Consider the following 21712-nt stretch of genomic DNA (forward strand, 5'->3'; position numbering starts at 1 on the left):
CATCAGGAGAAATGTCTCAAAGCATTGGTAATGAATTAGCTCCAAGTTCCTTTGAGTTGCTCTATTAATTTACAGTATAATCGAATCTATTTTATTATATTTTAATCAAATCCTTTTCTATAGACCATTCTCCATAATGCATTTTACCCCATCTTGTCAATTTACCCTTTGATGGTATATCCTGGGTCGAATGTTCCGCTGGTTGAACCAACAGCAGCAGCAGTAGTATCCTGGGTCTAATATTCTGCTGGTTGAACCAACAGCAGCAGCAGTAGTATCCTGAGTCTAATGTTCCGCTGGTTGAACCAACAGCAGCAGCAGTAGTATCCTGGGTCTAATATTCTGCGGGTTGAACCAACAGCAGCAGCGGTAGTATCCTGGGTCTAATGTTCCACTGGTTGAATCAACAGCAGCAGCGGTAGTATCCTGGGTCTAATGTTCCACTGGTTGAATCAACAGCAACAGCAGTAGTATCCTGGGTCTAATGTTCTACTGGTTGAACCAACAGCAGCAGCAGTAGTATCCTGGGTCTAATGTTCTACTGGTTGAATCAACAGCAGCAGCAGTAGTATCCTGGGTCTAATATGCTGCTGGTTGTACCAACAGCAGCAGCAGTAGTATCCTGGGCCGAATGTTCCGCTGGTTGAACCAACAGCAACAGCAGTAGTATCCTGGGTCTAATGTTCCGCTGGTTGAACCAAGAGCAACAGCAGTAGTATCCTGGGTCTAATGTTCCGCTGGTTGAACCAACAACAGCAGCAGTAGTACGTCTAATGTTCTACTGGTTGAACCAACAGCAGCAGTAGTAGTACCCTGGGTCTAATGTTCTGCTGGTTGTACCAACAGCAGCAGCAGTAGTATCCTGGGTCTAATGTTCCGCTGGTTGAACCAACAACAGCAGCAGTAGTACGTCTAATGTTCTACTGGTTGAACCAACAGCAGCAGTAGTAGTACCCTGGGTCTAATGTTCTGCTGGTTGAACCAACAGCAGCAGCAGTAGTATCCTGGGTCTAATGTTCTGCTGGTTGTACCAACAGCAACAGCATTAGTATCCTGGGTCTAATGTTCTGCTGGTTGATCCAACAGCAACAGCAGTAGTATCCTGGGTCTAATGTTCTACTGGTTGAACCAACAGCAGCAGCAGTAGTATCCTGGGTCTAATATTCTGCTGGTTGTACCAACAGCAACAGCATTAGTATCCTGGGTCTAATGTTCTGCTGGTTGATCCAACAGCAACAGCAGTAGTATCCTGGGTCTAATGTTCTACTGGTTGAACCAACAGCAGCAGCAGTAGTATCCTGGGTCCAATATTCTGCTGGTTGTACCAACAGCAGCAGCAGTAGTATCCTGAGTCTAATGTTCCGCTGGTTGAACCAACAGCAACAGCAGTAGTATCCTGGGTCTAATGTTCCGCTGGTTGAACCAACTGCAGCAGCAGTAGTATCCTGGGTCTAATCTTCCGCTGGTTGAACCAACAGCAGCAGCAGTAGTACGTCTAATGTTCTACTGGTTGAACCAACAGCAGCAGTAGTAGTACCCTGGGTCTAATGTTCCGCTGGTTGAACCAACAGCAACAGCAGTAGTATCCTGGGTCTAATGTTCCGCTGGTTGTACCAACAGCAGCAGCGGTAGTATCCTGGGTCGAATGTTCCGCTGGTTGAATCAACAGCAACAGCAGTAGTATCCTGGGTCTAATGTTCTGCTGGTTGAACCAACAGCAGCAGCAGTAGTATTCTGGGTCTAATGTTCTACTGGTTGAATCAACAGCACCAGCAGTAGTATCCTGGGTCTAATATTCTGCTGGTTGTACCAACAGCAGCAGCAGTTGTATCCTGGGTCGAATGTTCCGCTGGTTGAACCAACAGCGGCAGCAGTAGTATCCTGGGTCTAATGTTCTACTGGTTGAATCAACAGCAACAGCAGTAGTATCCTGGGTCTAATGTTCTACTGGTTGAACCAACAGCACCAGCAGTAGTATCCTGGGTCTAATATTCTGCTGGTTGTACCAACAGCAGCAGCAATAGTATCCTGGGTCTAATGTTCTGCTGGTTGAACCAACAGCAGCAACAGCAGTATCCTGGGTCTAATGTTCCGCTGGTTGGGAACTAAACAGTGTGGTACGACTGATTGTCTAGATTAGGTTGCGGAGAGAGATAGGGGACAGATATTTGGACCAGTTTTCTACAGCAAGAAAATAATCCTGCAGCAACATGAAATGTGGATTATTATGTGAATTCTAATTAATGGACTTTTATTGTTCGTGGTTGATATATTTTCTGTTAGGGCAAATCAAGTCTGACATTTCAAAGTGGAAATTACAAACTTTAGAAGCCTTTTTAAACTTAAAATACAAGTTTGCATTTCCTGCTGTGCAGGAAGATATGTAGGGAAATTATCAGCAACAAAAGACTGATCAAATTAAGATCCTACATCTGTAGGGTACCACAGCATTACACAGCCATTACACGAGCAGAAGTAAACATGCAATTATGACTCTGTTTCTGTGTCACACAGCATTAACTCTCGATGGGCTATGTCTGAATATACTGGAAGTGGAAGTTGTATGGGAAAACAGTGCTGTTACTCATTTCTAGTATATTACTCAGTTCTGGGTCAATTATTTAATGTTTTACATTAGATGAAAAAGCAGTTTTATGGGTAAGTGTTATTGAGAGGTTTGCTCATACTAGAGCCTCTCTCAGTGGTTTTGAGAAGTAAATGATTGTGAATAGGTCTCATCTCTGTATTTCCCTTAATTAGTTTGTCATTTGGGTTAAATGACGTGTAGATCTTTGATGTAGCCAAAATAAACCTGACAATCAAAGAAAGTGGATGTGTGATTGTTGTTATAAGGGTACGTTTCATGTAGGACCCCTTTGTTCCCCTTCTCAGAGTAAGTGGACCAGGCCCTTTTAAGAGATGTTTGACATCATGCATGTCACCTGTAATATATAACACAACATACTCTGTTTTTGATTGATGTTTGATTGAGGTGAATTCAGACTAAAAATATACAATGACTTACAGATAATAATTTGTCAACAGCAAAAATCTCCCATTGACATCAGTGTAGTTGAGTAACTACAGACGAAAAACAAACATCCAAAACTGTTGATGTTATCAAAGTTCTACTTTGTACCCAATTATTTCCTTTCATTCTCCCACATCACGCATAAAATACAAACTCTCTCTCTTCTCGTTAGTGTTGTGTTTGTACTATATGATACCTAGTGAATGTCTCAAAGTGAAATTATTTGGGGTTCCATTGCATGACCTTTGACATGTGCCCCAGAAGGGAGGCGAATGCCCAGCAAAACATATAATGGCTCCTTTCCTGTGTTGTAAAGTTTGGCAGTAAAGTGTGGTAATTAGGGTAGTCATGGCAACCAAGCCCAGCAGGCCAACAGTGTGGCGGCGGAACACTCACAGAACTTCAAACAGTATCAGAGCTCAACTGGACTACCAGGCCTGGTGGTGTAGTCAGCCCAGCCACTCCTGGTCCTGGGTCTGGTGGTCTAGTCAGCCCAGCCACCCCTAGTCCTGGGTCTGGTGGTGAAGTCAGCCCAGCCAAACCTGGGCCTGGTGGTGTAGTCAGCCCAGTACTTAAGTAAAAATACTTTAAAGTACATTTACATTTACATTTAAGTCATTTAGCAGACGCTCTTATCCAGAGCGACTTACAAATTGGTACTACTTAAGTAGTTTTTTGGAGTGTCTGTACATTACTTTACTATTTATATTTTTGGCAACTTTTACTTCAATACATTCCTAAAGAAAATAATGTACTTTTTACTCCATACATTTTACTTGACACCCAAAAGTACATTTTGACAGGAAAATTGTCCAATTCACACACTTATCAAGAGAACATCCCTGGTCATCCCTACTGCCTCTGATCTGGCAGACTCACTAAACACACATGCTTTGTTTGTAAATTATGCCTGAGTGTTGGAGTGTGCCCCTGGCTATCCGTACATAAATATTGAGAATATACAATTGTGCCGTCTGGTTTGCTTAATATAATCAATTTGAAATTACTATTAATTACTTTTACTTTTGATTGTGCCCCTGGCTCTCCGTCAATAAATAAATAATAAATAAAAAAATACAATTGTGCCGTCTGGTTTAATATAAGGAATTTGAAATGATTTATACTTTTACTCAAGTATGACAATTTAGTACTTTTTCCACCCCTGGATGTGGCTTGGGGTTAAAGCATTTATGTCACATGACCCATCAATTTAGACAAGTGTGTCTGGGTAAGCGTCATCTAATATTTATAAAGTATTTTTATCTGGACACTTTCTGTTTACCTGGAATTGTTCCTTATTGTAGGCTACTACCACTGTTAGTCTTAATCTTTACTACACTACTCACTGTTTAGCATATGACCTCACATGTCATGGGGCGGCAGGTAGCCTGGGGGTTAGAGCGTTGGGCCAGTAACCGAAAGGTTGTTAGATCGAATCACTGAGCTGACAAAGTCAAATCTGTCGTTCTGCCCCTGAACAAGGCAGTTAACCCACTGTTCCTAGGCCGTCATTGTAAATAAGAGTTTGTTCTTAACTGACTTGCCTAGTTAAACAAAAAATTGTAATAATGTGAATTCTTAAAGAGATGGGTGGGGCTGGCTTAAGAAAGTGTGAACAATGCTGAATGGGTGTAGACAAAGGAGAGTTCTCTAGTAGGTATCAAACATTCAAAGGCCCTTTTCTCAAAAGTGAGTTTACAAAGTAGAACTACTTTGGGTGTGTAGTCAGCCCAGCAGTGGCTGGTCCTGGTCCTGGGCCTGGTGGTGTAGTCAGCCCAGCCACCCCTGGGCCTGGTGGTGTAGTCAGCCCAGCCACCCCTGGACCTGGTGGTGTAGTCAGCCCAGCCACCCCTAGTCCTGGGCCTGGTGGAGTAGTCAGCCCAGCCAGCCCTGGGCCTGGTGGTATAGTCAGCCCAGCCACCCCTAGTCCTGGGCCTGGTGGTGTAGTCAGCCCAGCCACCCCTAGTCCTGGGCCTGGTGGTGTAGTCAGCCCAGCCAGCCCTGGGCCTGGTGGTGTAGTCAGCCCAGCCACCTCTGGGCCTGGTGGTGTAGTCAGCCAAGCCACCCCTAGTCCTGGGCCTGGTGGTGTAGTCAGCCCAGCCACCCCTGGGTCTGGTGGTGTAGTCAGCCCAGCCACCCCTGGGCCTGGTGGTGTAGTCATCCCAGCCACCCCTGGGTCTGGTGGTGTAGTCAGCCCAGCCACCCCTGGGCCTGGTGGTGTAGTCAGCCCAGCCACCCCTGGGTCTGGTGGTGTAGTCAGCCCAGCCACCCCTGGGCCTGGTGGTGTAGTCAGCCCAGCCACCCCTGGGTCTGGTGGTGTAGTCAGCCCAGCCACCCCTGGGCCTGGTGGTGTAGTCAGCCCAGCCACCCCTGGGCCTGGTGGTGTAGTCAGCCCAGCCACCCCTGGGCCTGGTGGTGTAGTCAGCCCAGCCACCCCTGGGTCTGGTGGTGTAGTCAACCCAGCCACCCCTGGTCTTGGTTTGAATGAAGGGTCTCAGTAAAGGAATAACTTCCACACCAACTCCTCTCTCTCTTCAAATTCAGGCTCAACATGGATGGAAACCTCCAACCCCTCCCCCTCCCCCTAAACAAAAAGCCAGGAGAAAGGAGATGGCAAACTTGGCCAGTCCTCTAGCTAGCCGGACTTGGGACCCGGCCCTCTGGTTTTCATTAGAGTCAATGGTCTTATCTGTTTCACCTCAACGCTGACCCAAGGGTTGGCAGGCTGCCCAAATGGCTCCCTATTCCCTTTATAGGGCACTACTTTTGACCAGGGACCATAGGGCACATAGGGCTCTGGTCAAAAGTAGTGTACTATAAAGGGAAGAGGATGCCATTTGGGTCCTCTGCAGTTTGAGTTCGCCTGCAGCCAGCCCAGGACCTATAGGACCAGGTCATTAAAACACTCTGGACCTTGGCTCTGGTGATCAAATATCTTCCTGCTTTGTAAATAGTTTTCTCCTTTCAACCCCCCAGGACATAAAGGGAGGACAGTTTATGTGCACGTTTTTCTTTGGCAGTGCATTTTTTCTTTAAAAAACGTTTTGTTGTTCTAAAGACTGCCCCTGTTGCACTATAATAATATTTGGAAGATAGAATCAGGTCAACTGGTAAATATCATCACAGCATCTGACTGGGGTACTCATTCCAAACCCGCAATGGACGTTTTGACATCATGTTGTAAAATGTACAGTGGTGAAATGTCAAGAAAACAGCCCAACTTTCTAATTGGTTTTGGTTTTAATCTTTTTATTTCTATTATTATAAAAGTAGTATTATTTGTATTGAAGAATTGCTCAACTAGCTGGCTGAACAACAACATCAACAGTCCTCACTATGTTGTCAATGATAATTGTATACGTTTACTAAACATGTATTTCAAAAGGTAGTACATGAAAAAGTACACAAAAACACCTCGGAGTCACTCTGTTTAGTTGGCCAAATGGCCAAGTCACCGCCCTAACAAGTCACCGCCCTAACAAGTCACCGCCCTAACAAGTCACCGCCCTAACAAGTCACCGCCCTAGCAGTGATACTAGGGTGTTTCTTTGACCTTGATTCTGCCCAGTCGTTTTAAATGACAACCCAATGACACAGCTGAGTTTCTTTCTTGACTGCCTGGATTGTAATAATTCCCACTAGAATGTATCCATTCCTGCAATTCTTGGTTGTTATTGTAATGACTGGGTCCCAGTGGCTAGGCTACAGCCCTGTTTTGGACTGCCTTTAGCTGAACGTCAAGGGGAAACAGCATACTGTATCAAGTCAAAACATGCTTTGACTCAATGCTTGCTGCTATTTTAATTTATATTGTCTATGATGACACTATAGTAGTCCAGGTAGTATGCTACTGTCATCACAACTGTTACTTTAAACCATATGCAAACATTTGTTACTTTAGGATAATTTTTTATTTTAAGTCAGAATCTGATTGACGGGGGGGGGGGACAGGAGTGTGTCCCAAACGGCACCTTATTCCCTATATAGTGCACTACTTTTGACCAGAACCCTATGGACCCTGGTCAAAAGTAGTGCAATGCATAGGGAATATGAGCTATTTGGGACACAGTCCAGCAGGTCTCAGGTCCCAGTACATTGATCAGGCTTCATCATTGTTTATCTTCATCACAAAACCCCCAGTCAGAACCCAAAACCCCAGTCAGAACCAAAACCCCAGTCAGAACCCAAACCCCCAGTCAGAACCCAAACCTCCAGTCAGAACCCAAACCCCCAGTCAGAACCCAAACCTCCAGTCAGAACCCAAAACCGCAGTCAGAACCAAAACCCCAGTCAGAACCCAAACCTCCAGTCAGAACCCAAACCCCCAGTCAGAACCCAAACCTCCAGTCAGAACCCAAAACCCCAGTCAGAACCAAAACCCCAGTCAGAACCCAAACCTCCAGTCAGAACCCAAACCTCCAGTCAGAACCCAAACCCCCAGTCAGAACCAAAACCCCAGTCAGAACCCAAACCCCCAGTCAGAACCCAAACCTCCCAGTCAGAACCCAAACTCCCAGTCAGAACCCAAACCTCCAGTCAGATCCCAAAACCCCAGTCAGAACCAAAACCCCAGTCAGAACACAAACCTCCAGTCAGAACCCAAACCCCCAGTCAGAACCCAAACCTCCAGTCAGAACCCAAACCCCCAGTCAGAACACAAACCTCCAGTCAGAACCAAAACCCCAGTCAGAACACAAACCCCCAGTCAGAACACAAACCTCCAGTCAGAACCCAAACCTCCAGTCAGAACACAAACCCCCAGTCAGAACCCAAACCTCCAGTCAGAACCCAAAACCGCAGTCAGAACCAAAACCCCAGTCAGAACCCAAACCTCCAGTCAGAACCCAAACCCCCAGTCAGAACCCAAACCTCCAGTCAGAACCCAAAACCCCAGTCAGAACCAAAACCCCAGTCAGAACCCAAACCTCCAGTCAGAACCCAAACCTCCAGTCAGAACCCAAACCCCCAGTCAGAACCAAAACCCCAGTCAGAACCCAAACCCCCAGTCAGAACCCAAACCTCCAGTCAGAACCCAAACTCCCAGTCAGAACCCAAACCTCCAGTCAGATCCCAAAACCCCAGTCAGAACCAAAACCCCAGTCAGAACACAAACCTCCAGTCAGAACCCAAACCCCCAGTCAGAACCCAAACCTCCAGTCAGAACCCAAACCCCCAGTCAGAACCCAAACTTCCAGTCAGAACCCAAACCTCCAGTCAGAACACAAACCTCCAGTCAGAACCAAAACCCCAGTCAGAACCCAAACCTCCAGTCAGAACCAAAACCCCAGTCAGAACACAAACCCCCAGTCAGAACACAAACCTCCAGTCAGAACCCAAACCTCCAGTCAGAACACAAACCTCCGGTCAGAACACAAACCTCCAGTCAGAACCCAAACACCCAGACTGAACCCAAACCTCCAGTCAGAACCCAAACCTCTAGTCAGAACCCAAACTCCCAGTCAGAACCCAAACCCCCAGTCAGAACCCAAACCTCCAGTCAGAACCCAAACCCCCAGTCAGATCCCAAACCTCCAGTCAGAACCCAAACTCCCACTCAGAACCCAAACTCCCAGTCAGAACCCAAACTCCCACTCAGAACACAAACCTCCAGTCAGAACCCAAACCCCCAGTCAGAACCCAAACCTCCAGTCAGAACCCAAACTCCCAGTCAGAACACAAACCTCCAGTCAGAACCCAAACCCCCAGTCAGAACCCAAACCTCCAGTCAGAACACAAACTCCCAGTCAGAACACAAACCTCCAGTCAGAACCCAAACCTCCAGTCAGAACACAAACCTCCGGTCAGAACACAAACCTCCAGTCAGAACCCAAACACCCAGACTGAACCCAAACCTCCAGTCAGAACCCAAACCTCTAGTCAGAACCCAAACTCCCAGTCAGAACCCAAACCCCCAGTCAGAACCCAAACCTCCAGTCAGAACCCAAACCCCCAGTCAGATCCCAAACCTCCAGTCAGAACCCAAACTCCCACTCAGAACCCAAACTCCCAGTCAGAACCCAAACTCCCACTCAGAACACAAACCTCCAGTCAGAACCCAAACCCCCAGTCAGAACCCAAACCTCCAGTCAGAACCCAAACTCCCAGTCAGAACACAAACCTCCAGTCAGAACCCAAACCCCCAGTCAGAACCCAAACCTCCAGTCAGAACCCAAACCCCCAGTCAGAACCCAAACCCCCAGTCAGAACCCAAACCTCCAGTCAGAACCCAAACCCCCAGTCAGAACACAAACCTCCAGTCAGAACCCAAACCCCCAGTCAGATCCCAAACCTCCAGTCAGAACCCAAACCCCCAGTCAGAACACAAACCTCCAGTCAGAACCCAAACCCCCAGTCAGAACCCAAACCTAGGAGCTGGGAGGTAAAGCTGTATAGTCCATGTCTACAGTCCCGTTGGTGTGGCCTGCCTGCCTGGCCACCTGTCCAAGCAGAGAGAGCAGCAGTGATTGTATTTTTTTTATTCATACATTTTTTATTTAACCTTATTTAACTAGACAAGTCAGTTAAGAACAAATTCTTATTTTACAATGACGGCCTACCCCGGCCAGTGAGTACAGTCTGCAGCCCAGCCAGCCCAGCCAGCCCTGCTAGCCCAGCCAGCCCAGCCAGCCAGCCAGCCACCCAGCCCAGCCAGCCCAGCCAGCCCTGCACCCACGCTGCTCTGCCTCCACACTGGGGGACAGGGAACACCAGCCCAGAAATAACATGGGCCGGTCATGCTTTCTGGCAAGCACCATCAAACAAAACGTCAAGCAGTGCTCTCGGGCCGGCCGCTGACAGACCGAGAAGACTCCCCCTCCTGCCTGTTGCACTTGGTGGGAGAGTGGGAGAGAGATGTGGTGGTGGTAGAGGGGTCCCACAAGGCAATTTGGGTAATCAGGGGTATAATTTGGCAGCTTGGTCACAGAGCTCAGAAAATAGGATTCCTAATCACGGAGGGATGCCCTAGGAGCAGGATGGGGCACGGAGGGGGGAGGGAGGGGGGGGCGGGGCACAGGGCCAGGGACCTGGAGCGGAAACTGAGAACCCTCCTCATCAAGGGGACGTGATCCTCTGCGTAGAGGCATCCATTCATCATGGGGCATGCTGGGAAATGCAGAGGACAGCTTGGTCAGCCGGTAGGGCCCACTGTGTGCCGTAACCATGACAACTGCCACGAAGACCAAAGAAAACAGATGACAAGTACAATAATATGAAGTGTAATCACCAAGGTGATGGTCAGTTGCCTTGCTAGCTGTAATATGCCTACCTGCCTCTATCCAGTCCTGTCCACATGCACGCCACAAAGAGATCATTTTTTATTTTATTCTGTGTGCACTTTACGGGTAAATGACCCAGTAATTTGGTATCTTTTTTCTCTAGATATCAGGAAACCTTTAGGGATCTAGTCTAGAGAGAGACTCCATACCAGCAGATATCAGGAAACCTTTAGTGATCTGGTCTGGAGAGAGACTCCACACCAACAGATATCAGGAAACCTTTAGGGATCTGGTCTGGAGAGAGACTCCACACCAACAGATATCAGGAAACCTTTAGTGATCTGGTCTGGAGAGAGACTCAACACCAACAGATATCAGGAAACCTTTAGAGATCTGGTCAGGAGAGAGACTCCATACCAGCAGATATCAGGAAACCTTTAGTGATCTGGTCTGGAGAGAGACTCCACACCAACAGATATCAGGAAACCTTTAGTGATCTGGTCTGGAGAGAGACTCCACACCAACAGATATCAGGAAACCTTTAGAGATCTGGTCTGGAGAGAGACTCCACACCAACAGATATCAGGAAACCTTTAGTGATCTGGTCTGGAGAGAGACTCAACACCAACAGATATCAGGAAACCTTTAGAGATCTGGTCAGGAGAGAGACTCCATACCAGCAGATATCAGGAAACCTTTAGTGATCTGGTCTGGAGAGAGACTCCACACCAACAGATATCAGGAAACCTTTAGAGATCTGGTCTGGAGAGAGACTCCACACCAACAGATATCAGGAAACCTTTAGCGATCTAGTCTGGAGAGAGACTCCACACCAACAGATATCAGGAAACCTTTAGAGATCTGGTCTGGAGAGAGACTCCACACCAACAGATATCAGGAAACCTTTAGAGATCTGGTCTGGAGAGAGACTCCACACCAACAGATATCAGGAAACCTTTAGAGATCTGGTCTGGAGAGAGACTCCACACCAACAGATATCAGGAAACCTTTAGAGATCTGGTCTGGAGAGAGACTCCACACCAACAGATATCAGGAAACCTTTAGAGATCTGGTCTGGAGAGAGACTCCACACCAGCAGATATCAGGAAACCTTTAGAGATCTGGTCAGGAGAGAGACTACACACCAGCCGTCATTGAGAGATCCCAGTCCACTACCACCGCTGCAGATGGAATCTAGCATCCTCTTTTAAGGAGACACTGTATGACTTATTAACCGTCAACAGTTCATAACCTCCACGGGGCTATTAAACTCACTCTTTTGGCCCCCAGACAGAAATGCCAATTTTTTCATTTGGACCAAAAAGTTATTTAAATGTTTTCGCTTTCTCAAACCCTGAGTACAAGTGCAACAAAACACTCCTTTCAAAGTCAACATTGTGTCAAAAATAAACGCACGGCCATTTAATTAATGTATTTTCTTTGTTGTTTAATGTTACAGTGAAAATGCAGAAAACACAAATGTTGTCATAACAACAAAAACAATGCTGTCTCAGATAAAGTGATTCATTATACCATTTCTAATCCATGTTCACATGTAACCTTTTATCTAACGAGCCAAACTTACCAAGCTTTACTTAACTTTCTTTCTTTAACTTTATTTACTAAACCTTAACCCTTTATTTACCAAGCCAAGATAGCTATTTCACTGAAAATTCTTCTTGCTTTTGATAGCCCATGTGAGAATCGCACAAACCTTTAGAATTCAGGTCAAAGGTAGTATGAAATCTGTAACAGTCAGGTCGTCTTACTATCCATCACCTCCAACTCTTAGCTGATAGAGAGCCATATATTCTATAAATATCATATATGATATACACTGCGTGCACAATTATTAGGCAAATTGTATTCCTCGGGATTCATTTTATTGTTGAACAAACATAATGCTCTCAGTCAATCCAAAATGTTATTGAACCTCAAACCTGAATGTTTAACAAAGGAAAAGTGAGTTTTGTCTTTCTCAGGGAAATATATAAGTGTGCACAATTATTAGGCAACTATTAGTGTGCGGAATTATTAGGCAACTAAATTACAAAAATAATTTCTCTCAACTCACTTGTTTATTCTCAATGTTTAGAGTAAGTGTAACAGATAAGTAACACAAAATGACAATTATATAACATTTTTGGCCTTTCAAAAATATTCAGTGACCAAAATAGCCACCCTTATTTTCAATAACTGCCATGAGCCTTCCATCCATGGAGTCTGTCAGTTTCTTGATCTGTTCACGATCAATTTTCACTGAAGCAGCAACCACAGCCTCCCAAATGCTGTTCAAAAAGGTGTATTGTCTTCCATCACTGTAAATCTCACGTTTGAGAAGGGCCCACAAGTTCTCAATAGGATTTAAGTCAGGTGAGGAAGAGGGCCAGGTCATTATTCAAGCATCTTTGAGGCCCTTGCTGGCTAGCCAAGCAGTGGAGTACTTGGATGCATGTGATGGAGCATTGTCCTGCATAAAGATCATGGCCTTCTAGAATGCTGAGGACTTCTTCCTGTACCACTGTTTGACGAAATAATCTTCCAGAAACTGGCAGTAGGTTTGGGAGTTGAGTTTCAGTCCATCTTCAACCCGAAAAGGTCCAACTACCTCATCCTCAATGATAGCAGCCCATACCAGTACCCCTACTTCACCTTGCTGGCACCTGACTCAAAGTGGTGCCCTGTGTCCATTACTGATCCAGCCACGGGCCCATCCATTTGGTCCATCAAGAGTCACTTTCATTTCATCTGTCCATAAAACCTTTGAAAAATCTGTCTTCAGGTATTTCTTTGCCCAATCTTGACGCTTCAACTTGTGAATCTTATTCAGTGGTGGTCTTGTTTCAGTCTTCTTGACCTTGGCCATGTCTCTGAGCACTTCACACCTTGTACTTCTGAACACCAGGTAGGTTGCAGTTCTGGAATACGGTGGCACTGGAGGATAATGGGTTCCTGGTAGTTTGACGTTTAATTCTTCTCAAGTCTTTTGCAGTTAATGTCCGGTGGTCACACGTCAATAGTTTAGCTATTTAAAGAGTGTCGCATCCATCTGAAAGGCATTTTACATTTTTGGTTTTTCAGTGTCAGTTAAATTTCTTTTTTGGCCCATTTTACCTGAGGTAATGAGGCTGCCTAATAATTATGCACACCTTGATATAAGGTGTTATTCACTTTCGCCACACCCTCCCTCATTACACAAATACATATCACCTGAAAATGATTAAATCCAATAAGCATTCCAGTTTATATGGTTTGGAGTTGGAAAATGTGAATAGAAACAATGATAAGATCAGAATACTCACTTGACTAATAATTGTGCACGCAGTGTATTTTATATATTATATATTCGGTCCCACTTTATTTGGATAGTCTGGATAGTTCATCTGTAGATGCTCTACAGATGGTCCTACTATCAACAACCTATCTGTTGACAAGCAACTGCTTGCTAAGGTTACCGTTAGGGTTAGGTTTAGAATAAGGGTTAGGGTTAAGGTTAGGGTTAGGTTTAGAATAAGGGTTAGGGTTAAGGTTAGGGTTAGGTTTAGAATAAGGGTTAGGGTTAAGGTTAGGGTTAGGTTTAGAATAAGGGTTAGGGTTAAGGTTAGGGTTAGGTTTAGAATAAGGGTTAGGGTTAAGGTTAGGGTTAGGTTTAGAATAAGGGTTAGGGTTAAGGTTAGGGTTAGGTTTAGAATAAGGGTTAGGGTTAAGGTTAGGGTTAGGTTTAGAATAAGGGTTAGGGTTAAGGTTAGGGTTAGGTTTAGAATAAGGGTTAGGGTTAAGGTTAGGGTTAGGTTTAGAATAAGGGTTAGGGTTAAGGTTAGGGTTAGGTTTAGAATAAGGGTTAGGGTTAAGGTTAGGGTTAGGTTTAGAATAAGGGTTAGGGTTAAGGTTAGGGTTAGGTTTAGAATAAGGGTTAGGGTTAAGGTTAGGGTTAGGTTTAGAATAAGGGTTAGGGTTAAGGTTAGGGTTAGGTTTAGAATAAGGGTTAGGGTTAAGGTTAGGGTTAGGGATAGGGTTAGTAGATAGTTGAAATGGTACTGGTCTGTGGATAGTCTGTAGAGCATCTACAGATGGACTATCCAAATAAAGTGTTACCCTATATTCTAAATATATTCTAAATATATGGTTTGGAACTGATCCACAATCTCCAGACGAGCCAGGGGTATCTCATGTTGACCTGAGGGCAGACTGGACTTGTAGTTGTCCTGTAGAAAATGCTATCACTGGTTTGACTAAATAATTCATCACCAGCCAAAAACAACCAAAATGAATAATTGAGTCCAGATGTGGCTGATTTGAGCTTGATACCAGGGCTCATTTCCTGCCTGCAATGCTTTGTGCAACAACCTACTACATCTTCCTGCAGACTGCTGAGCAAATAAAGTGTCCGGCTGGAAATTAACACCCCAACTTTTCCTCAGGTGTCCATTTTGAGTGTTACAACAACGGTTAAAAACAGATCTTACTTGGAGAAGAATGGAAAATACTTGCATCTAGGATGCCTGTGAAATGCTTGCCTTGTGTTGCGCTCTACTGAGATTTGTACAGCTAATGCATTGTGCTTATCATTGTCTAAGAGTCACTATATAGAGATATCAGAAGTAGTGTTTGTTTTCAACAACTTTTAAATGTTTTTGCTTTTGAATGTATTTTTATTTTTAAATTTTTCATCAATCAAATCTGGGCAGAGATCTGTGTACACACACATGCACACATACACGCGCGCACACAAACGAAAGTGCACGCACACGCAAAAAAACACACACACACACACACACACACACACACACACACACACACACACACACACACACACACACACACACACACACACACACACACACACACACACACACACCACAGACAGACAGGCAGTAGCAACTCTTGGGTTTATTTTATATGCTAAATGATCTGGGAGGCTATAACTCTCAGGCAGGTTACCTTGAAAGCTTTTTCCTTCCGGCTCCTTGGTCCATGTGGAAGTCATTATTAAGTTGTGAGGCTCAGGCTTCGCAGGTGACCAACACTCAGGCTGAGAGTGGGCTGACCGGTTTGAACTGCCCACGGAAGTGTGACTGAACCTGGGAAATGTCAAAGGTTTCCTGATTTACTTGTGCATTCTTAGAAAAAAATGGTTCCAAAAGGGTTCTTCTGCTGTCACCATATGAGAACCCGTTTTGTTTCCAGGTAGAACCGTTTTGGGTTCCATGTAGAACCCTATGTGGAAAGGGTTCTACATGGAACCCACAATGGTTCTACTTGCAATGAAAATAGTTATACCTGTAACCAACAATGGTTCTTCAAAGGGTTCTCCTATGGGGACAGCCGAAGAACCCTTTTAGATTCTACATAGCACCTTTTTTTTCTGAGTGTAGTGAATGAGTGTGACAACGTGTTTACTGTTTGCAGGGTTGGTGGGTTGTTGGCTAAGGGGTGTTATAGGGGTGTTATAGAGGTGTTATAGAGGTGTATTGGGGGTGTTATAGGGGTGTTATAGGGGTGTTATAGGGGTGTTATAGGGGTGTATTAGGGGTGTTATAGGGGTGTTATAGAGGTGTTATAGAGGTGTTATAGGGGTGTTATAGGGGTGTTATATGGGTGTTATAGGGGTGTATTAGGGGTGTTATATGGGTGTTATAGAGGTGTTATAGGGGTGTTATAGAGGTGTTATAGAGGTGTTATAGGGGTGTTATATGGGTGTTATAGGGGTGTATTAGGGGTGTTATAGGGGTGTTATAGGGGTGTATTAGGGGGGTTATAGGGGTGCTATAGGGTTGTTATAGGGGTGTATTAGGGGTGTTATAGGGGTGCTATAGGGGTGTTATAGGGGTGTTATAGGGGTGTTATATGGGTGCTATGGGGTGTTATAGGGTGTATTAGGGGTGTTATATGGGTGTTATAGGGGTGTTATAGGGGTGTTATGGGGTGTATTAGGGGTGTTATATGGGTGCTATAAGGGTGTTATAGGGCTGTTATAGGGGTGTATTAGGGGGGTTATAGGGGTGCTATAGGGTTGTTATAGGGGTGTATTAGGGGTGTTATATGGGTGCTATGGGGTGTTATAGGGGTGTTATGGGGTGCTATAGGGGTGTTATAGGGGTGCTATAGGGGTGTTATAGGGGTGCTATAGGGGTGTTATATGGGTGCTATAGGGGTGTTATAGGGGTGTATTAGGGGTGTTATATGGGTGTTATAGGGGTGTTATAGGGGTGTATTAGGGGTGTTATATGGGTGCTATAGGGGTGTTATAGGGGTGTTATAGTGGTGTATTAGGGGGGTTATAGGGGTGCTATAGGGGTGTTATAGGGGTGTTATGGGGTGCTATAGGGGTGTTATAGGGGTGTTATATGGCTCCTATAGGGGTGTTATGGGGTGCTATAGGGGTGTCCTATGGGTGCTATAGGTGTGTTATATGGGTGCTATAGGGGTGTTATGGGGTGCTATAGGGGTGTTACGGGGTTTTATAGGGGTGCTATAGGGGTGTTATGGGGTGTTATATGGGTGTTATATGGGTGTTATAGGGGTGAATTAGGGGTGTTATATGGGTGCTATAGGGGTGTTATAGGGGTGCTATAGGGTTGTTATAGGGGTGTATTAGGGGTGTTATATGGGTGCTATAGGGGTGTTATAGGGGTGCTATATGGGTGTTATATGGGTGCTATAGGGGTGTTATAGGGGTGTATTAGGGGTGTTATATGGGTGCTATAGGGATGTTATAGGGGTGCTATAGGGGTGTTATAGGTGTGCAGTAGGGGTGTTATAGGGGTGCTATATGGGTGTTATTGGGGTGTTATAGAGGTGCTATAGGGTTGTTATATGGTTGTTATAGGGTTGTTTTAGTGGTGTTATAGGGATGCTATGGGGTGCTATAGGGTTATTATAGGGTTATTATAGGGGTGTTGTAGGGGTGCTGTAGGGGTGCTATAGGGGTGTTATATGGGTGTTATATGGGTGTTATGGGGTACTATAGGGGTATTATAGGGGTGTTATATGGCTGCTATAGGGGTGTTATAGGCGTGCTATAGCGGTGTTATAGGGGTGTTATATGGGTCCTATAGGGGTGTTATGGGGTGCTATAGTGGTGTTCTATTGGTGCTATAGGTGTGTTATATGGGTGCTATAGGGGTGTTATGGGGTGCTATAGGGGTGCTATAGGGGTGTTATGGGGTATTATAAGGGTGCTATAGGGGTGCTATAAGGGTGTTATATGGGTGTTATATGGGTGCTATAGGGCTGTTATAGGGTTGTTATAGGGGTGCTATAGGGGTGCTATAGGGGTGTTATAGGGGTTTTATAGGGGTGTTATAGGGGTGTTATAGGGGGTGTTATAAGGGGTGTTATAGGGGTGCTATAGGGGTGCTACAGGGGTGTCATATGGGTGTTATAGGGAAAGGGAAAAGAAAAGGGGGATACCTAGTCAGTCATACAACTGAATGGATTCAACTGAAATGTGTCTTCCGCATTTAACCCAACCCCTCTGAATCAGAGAGGTGTGGGTGGCTGCCTTATTCGACATCCACGTCATCGATGCCCAGGGAACAGTGGGTTAACTGCCTTGCTCAGTGGCAGAATGACAGATTTTTACCTTGTAAGCTTGGGGATTCGATCCAGAAACCTTTCGGTTACCGGCCCAACGCTCCTACCCGCCAGGCGAGTTGCTATAGGGGTGTTATAGGGTTGTTATAAGGGTGTTATAAGGGTAATATTGCTAAAGTGATGGTGGAGGTGGTGATATGGCTCTGGACTAGAGTGATGGTGGAGGTGGTGATATGGCTCTGGACTAGAGTGATGGTGGAGGTGGTGATATGGCTCTGGACTAGAGTGATGGTGAAGGTGGTGATATGGCTCTGGACTAGAGTGATGGTGGAGGTGGTGATATGGCTCTGGACTAGAGTGATGGTGGAGGTGGTGATATGGCTCTGGACTAGTGTGATGGTGGAGGTGGTGATATGGCTCTGGACTAGAGTGATGGTGGAGGTGGTGATATGGCTCTGGACTAGAGGGATGGTGGAGGTGGTGATATGGCTCTGGACTAGAGTGATGGTGGAGGTGGTGATATGGCTCTGGACTAGAGTGATGGTGGAGGTGGTGATATGGCTCTGGACTAGAGTGATGGTGGAGGTGGTGATATGGCTGTGGACTAGAGTGATGGTGGAGGTGGTGATATGGCTCTGGACTAGAGTGATGGTGGAGGTGGTGATATGGCTCTGGACTAGAGTGATGGTGGAGGTGGTGATATGGCTCTGGACTAGAGTGATGGTGGAGGTGGTGATATGGCTCTGGACTAGAGTGATGGTGAAGGTGGTGATATGGCTCTGGACTAGAGTGATGGTGGAGGTGGTGATATGGCTCTGGACTAGAGGGATGGTGGAGGTGGTGATATGGCTGTGGACTAGAGTGATGGTGGAGGTGGGGATATGGCTCTGGACTAGAGTGATGGTGGAGGTGGTGATATGGCTCTGGACTAGAGTGATGGTGGAGGTGGTGATATGGCTCTGGACTAGAGTGATGGTGGAGGTGGGGATATGGCTCTGGACTAGAGTGATGGTGGAGGTGGTGATATGGCTCTGGACAGGAGTGATGGTGGAGGTGGTGATATGGCTCTGGACTAGAGTGATGGTGGAGGTGGTGATATGGCTCTGGACTAGAGTGATGGTGGAGGTGGGGATATGGCTCTGGACTAGAGTGATGGTGGAGGTGGTGATATGGCTCTGGACTAGAGTGATGGTGGAGGTGGTGATATGGCTCTGGACTAGAGTGATGGTGGAGGTGGTGATATGGCTCTGGACTAGAGTGATGGTGGAGGTGGTGATATGGCTCTGGCCTAGAGTGATCGGACTCCCTCAGTACTAAGCAACCATATAGTTCTGGGGAACAACTGGTACTCTGAGAACTAGGAGAGCCTTTCAGACTCAGGTTTGTGGATGACATTCTTGGTCCACTTCCCCCAGTGTTGTCAAATGTCAATAATTGATTGAGTGATATTCTAATGAGGATTAGTTCAACAATAGGACAAATGTCCGCTTAGATTTTTTCTGTGTTCATGTGTGAATCCATGTTCTTTCACAGGTAGGCTGTCACGCCCTGACCTTAGAGATCTTATTTATTCTCTATGTTTGGTTAGGTCATGGTGTGACTCGGGTGGGAAAGTCTATGTTTTCTATTTCTTTGTTTTGAGCTGAGTGTGGTTCCCAATCAGAGGCAGCTGTCTATCGTTGTCTCTGATTGGGAATCATACTTAGGCAGCCTGTTTTCCACCTGAGTTTTGTGGGAGGTTGTTTTCTGTTTAGTATTCTGTTACCTGACAGAACTGTTGGCTTTTTGGTTTGTTACTTTGTTCGAGTGTTTTTTGATCTAATAAAATCATGAACACTTTCCACGCTGCGCTTTGGTCCACTCATTCCGACGAGGGCCATTACATAGACATTAATAATACAATATCCATACGCTCATACATTTCAAACTGAATCCATCTTGTTCAGCATTAATTGCATGCTAGTCTCAGTCTAGACACGTTAGCATATATTTGCTTTTCAAAACATATATACATCAGGGAAAAAGACATTTCTTTGTACCAAATAAATCTTTAGATGGATGTCAAGATTGTTTGGAAGAAAAGGTAAATACTACAGTTGAAGTGGCCTGAGGACTTGGATGTAGTGTTTATACTGTAATTAGTCTTTGCAGAATGAGAGTTCCTGACAGAGTTTCAGAGACTGCGTGGCATGATAAAATAAACTCCAAGTTGCACTGTTTCAAGACAGTGCAGACCATAAACCAAGACAACCTCTATGGACCATAACTGCCCCCCCACTCATTTTCAGAACGGGTGGTCCACTTCCCCCTTTTCCCCCATATCTCTCTCCCTTTCTTTCCCTAGCGCTCCCTCTTTTTCTCGCTCCCCTTTGCTCTCTATCACTCCCTTTTCCCCCATATCTCTCTCCCTTTCTTTCCCTAGCTCTCCCCCTTTCTCTCGCTCCCCTTTGCTCTCTATCACTCCCTTTCCCCTCTCTCTCTCTCCCTCCCCCCTCTCTCTCTCTCCCCCCTTTCCCTTCCCCTCCCTCTCTCTCTCTCTCTCTCTCTCGCTCTCTCTCTACCTCTCTCTCTCTCCCCCTTTCCTCTCTCTCTCTCTCTCTCTCTCTCTCTCTCTCTCTCTCTCACTCTCTCTCTCTCCCTCTCTCTCTCTCCCCCTTTCCTCTCTCTCTCTCTCTCTCTCTCTCTCTCTCTCTCTCTCTCTCTCTCTCTCTCCCCTTTCCCCTCCCCTCTCTCTGTCTCTATCCCCATTTCAGCTCCCCTCTCTCTCTCCCCCTTTCCCCTCCTTTCTCTCTCCCCCTTTCCCCTCCCCTCTCCCTCCCCTTTCCCCTCTCTCTCTCCCTCCTCCTTTCCCCTCCCCTCTCTGTCCATGCACCCCTTCATTTGCTTGTTCTTTCTTCTCTGTGTTTGTCCTGCTGCTTCCTGTCATGATCCCACCCACAGTGGAGCCTCCTTCCAGCTCTCACCTCTCCTCTCCTCTCCTCTCCTCTCCTCTCCTCTCCTCTCCTCTCCTCTCCTCTCCTCTCCTCTCCTCTCCTCTCCTCTCCTCTCCTCTCCTCTCCTCTCCTCTCCTCTCCTCTCCTCTCCTCTCCTCTCCTCTCCTCTCCCCTCCCCTCCCCTCCCCTCCCCTCCCCTCCCCTCCCTCTCCTCTCCTCTCCTCTCCTCTCCTTTCCTCTCCTCTCCTCTCCTCTCCTCTCCTCTCCTCTCCTCTCCTCTCCTCTCCTCTCCTCTCCTCTCACCTCTCCCCTCCTCTCCTCTCCTCCAGACGCCGACTTGATGACACAGTCCACAGCCATGCATACAATGAGAGAGAGGCATGTACTAGTCTGTGGTGACCTAAACGCCAGAACTGAACAATAACCTGACACCTTCAGCACACAGGGGGACAAGCACCTACTTGGAGGTGACAGCATTCTCTCCAAAATATGCCTCCTAGACACAACTACGACAAAACAACCTACAAAAATGTGTCACAACTCCTGCAGCTCTGTCGTACATAGTCAATGGTAGGCTTGGAGGGGACTCCTACGGTACACCTACAGCTCATCCCTTGGCAGTAGTACTGTACTACTTTATCACTGACCTCAACCCAGAGTCTCTCAGAGCGCTCACAGTCAGCCCACTGACACACCTATCAGACCACAGCAAAATAACAATCTATTTGAACAGAGCAACACTCAACCATGAGGCATTGAAGCTGAACAAACTGCATGTTATTAAGAAATGCTATAGATAGAAGGACGGTAGTGTAGAAACCTACCAAAAAACTATTGGCCAACAAAAAATCCAATCCTTACTGTACAACTTCCTGGAAAAAATTGGTGGAGGTTTCCCTGCGATAGTGAAGGTGTGAACTTAGCAGTAGGAAGCCTGAACAGTATATTTGACCTATCAGCTATCATATAACATTTTAAACCAACAACAATGAGAA

This window comes from Salmo salar, chromosome 05 (genome assembly GCF_965601325.2).
Source record: "Salmo salar chromosome 05, fSalSal1, whole genome shotgun sequence".
NCBI lineage: Eukaryota > Metazoa > Chordata > Actinopteri > Salmoniformes > Salmonidae > Salmo > Salmo salar.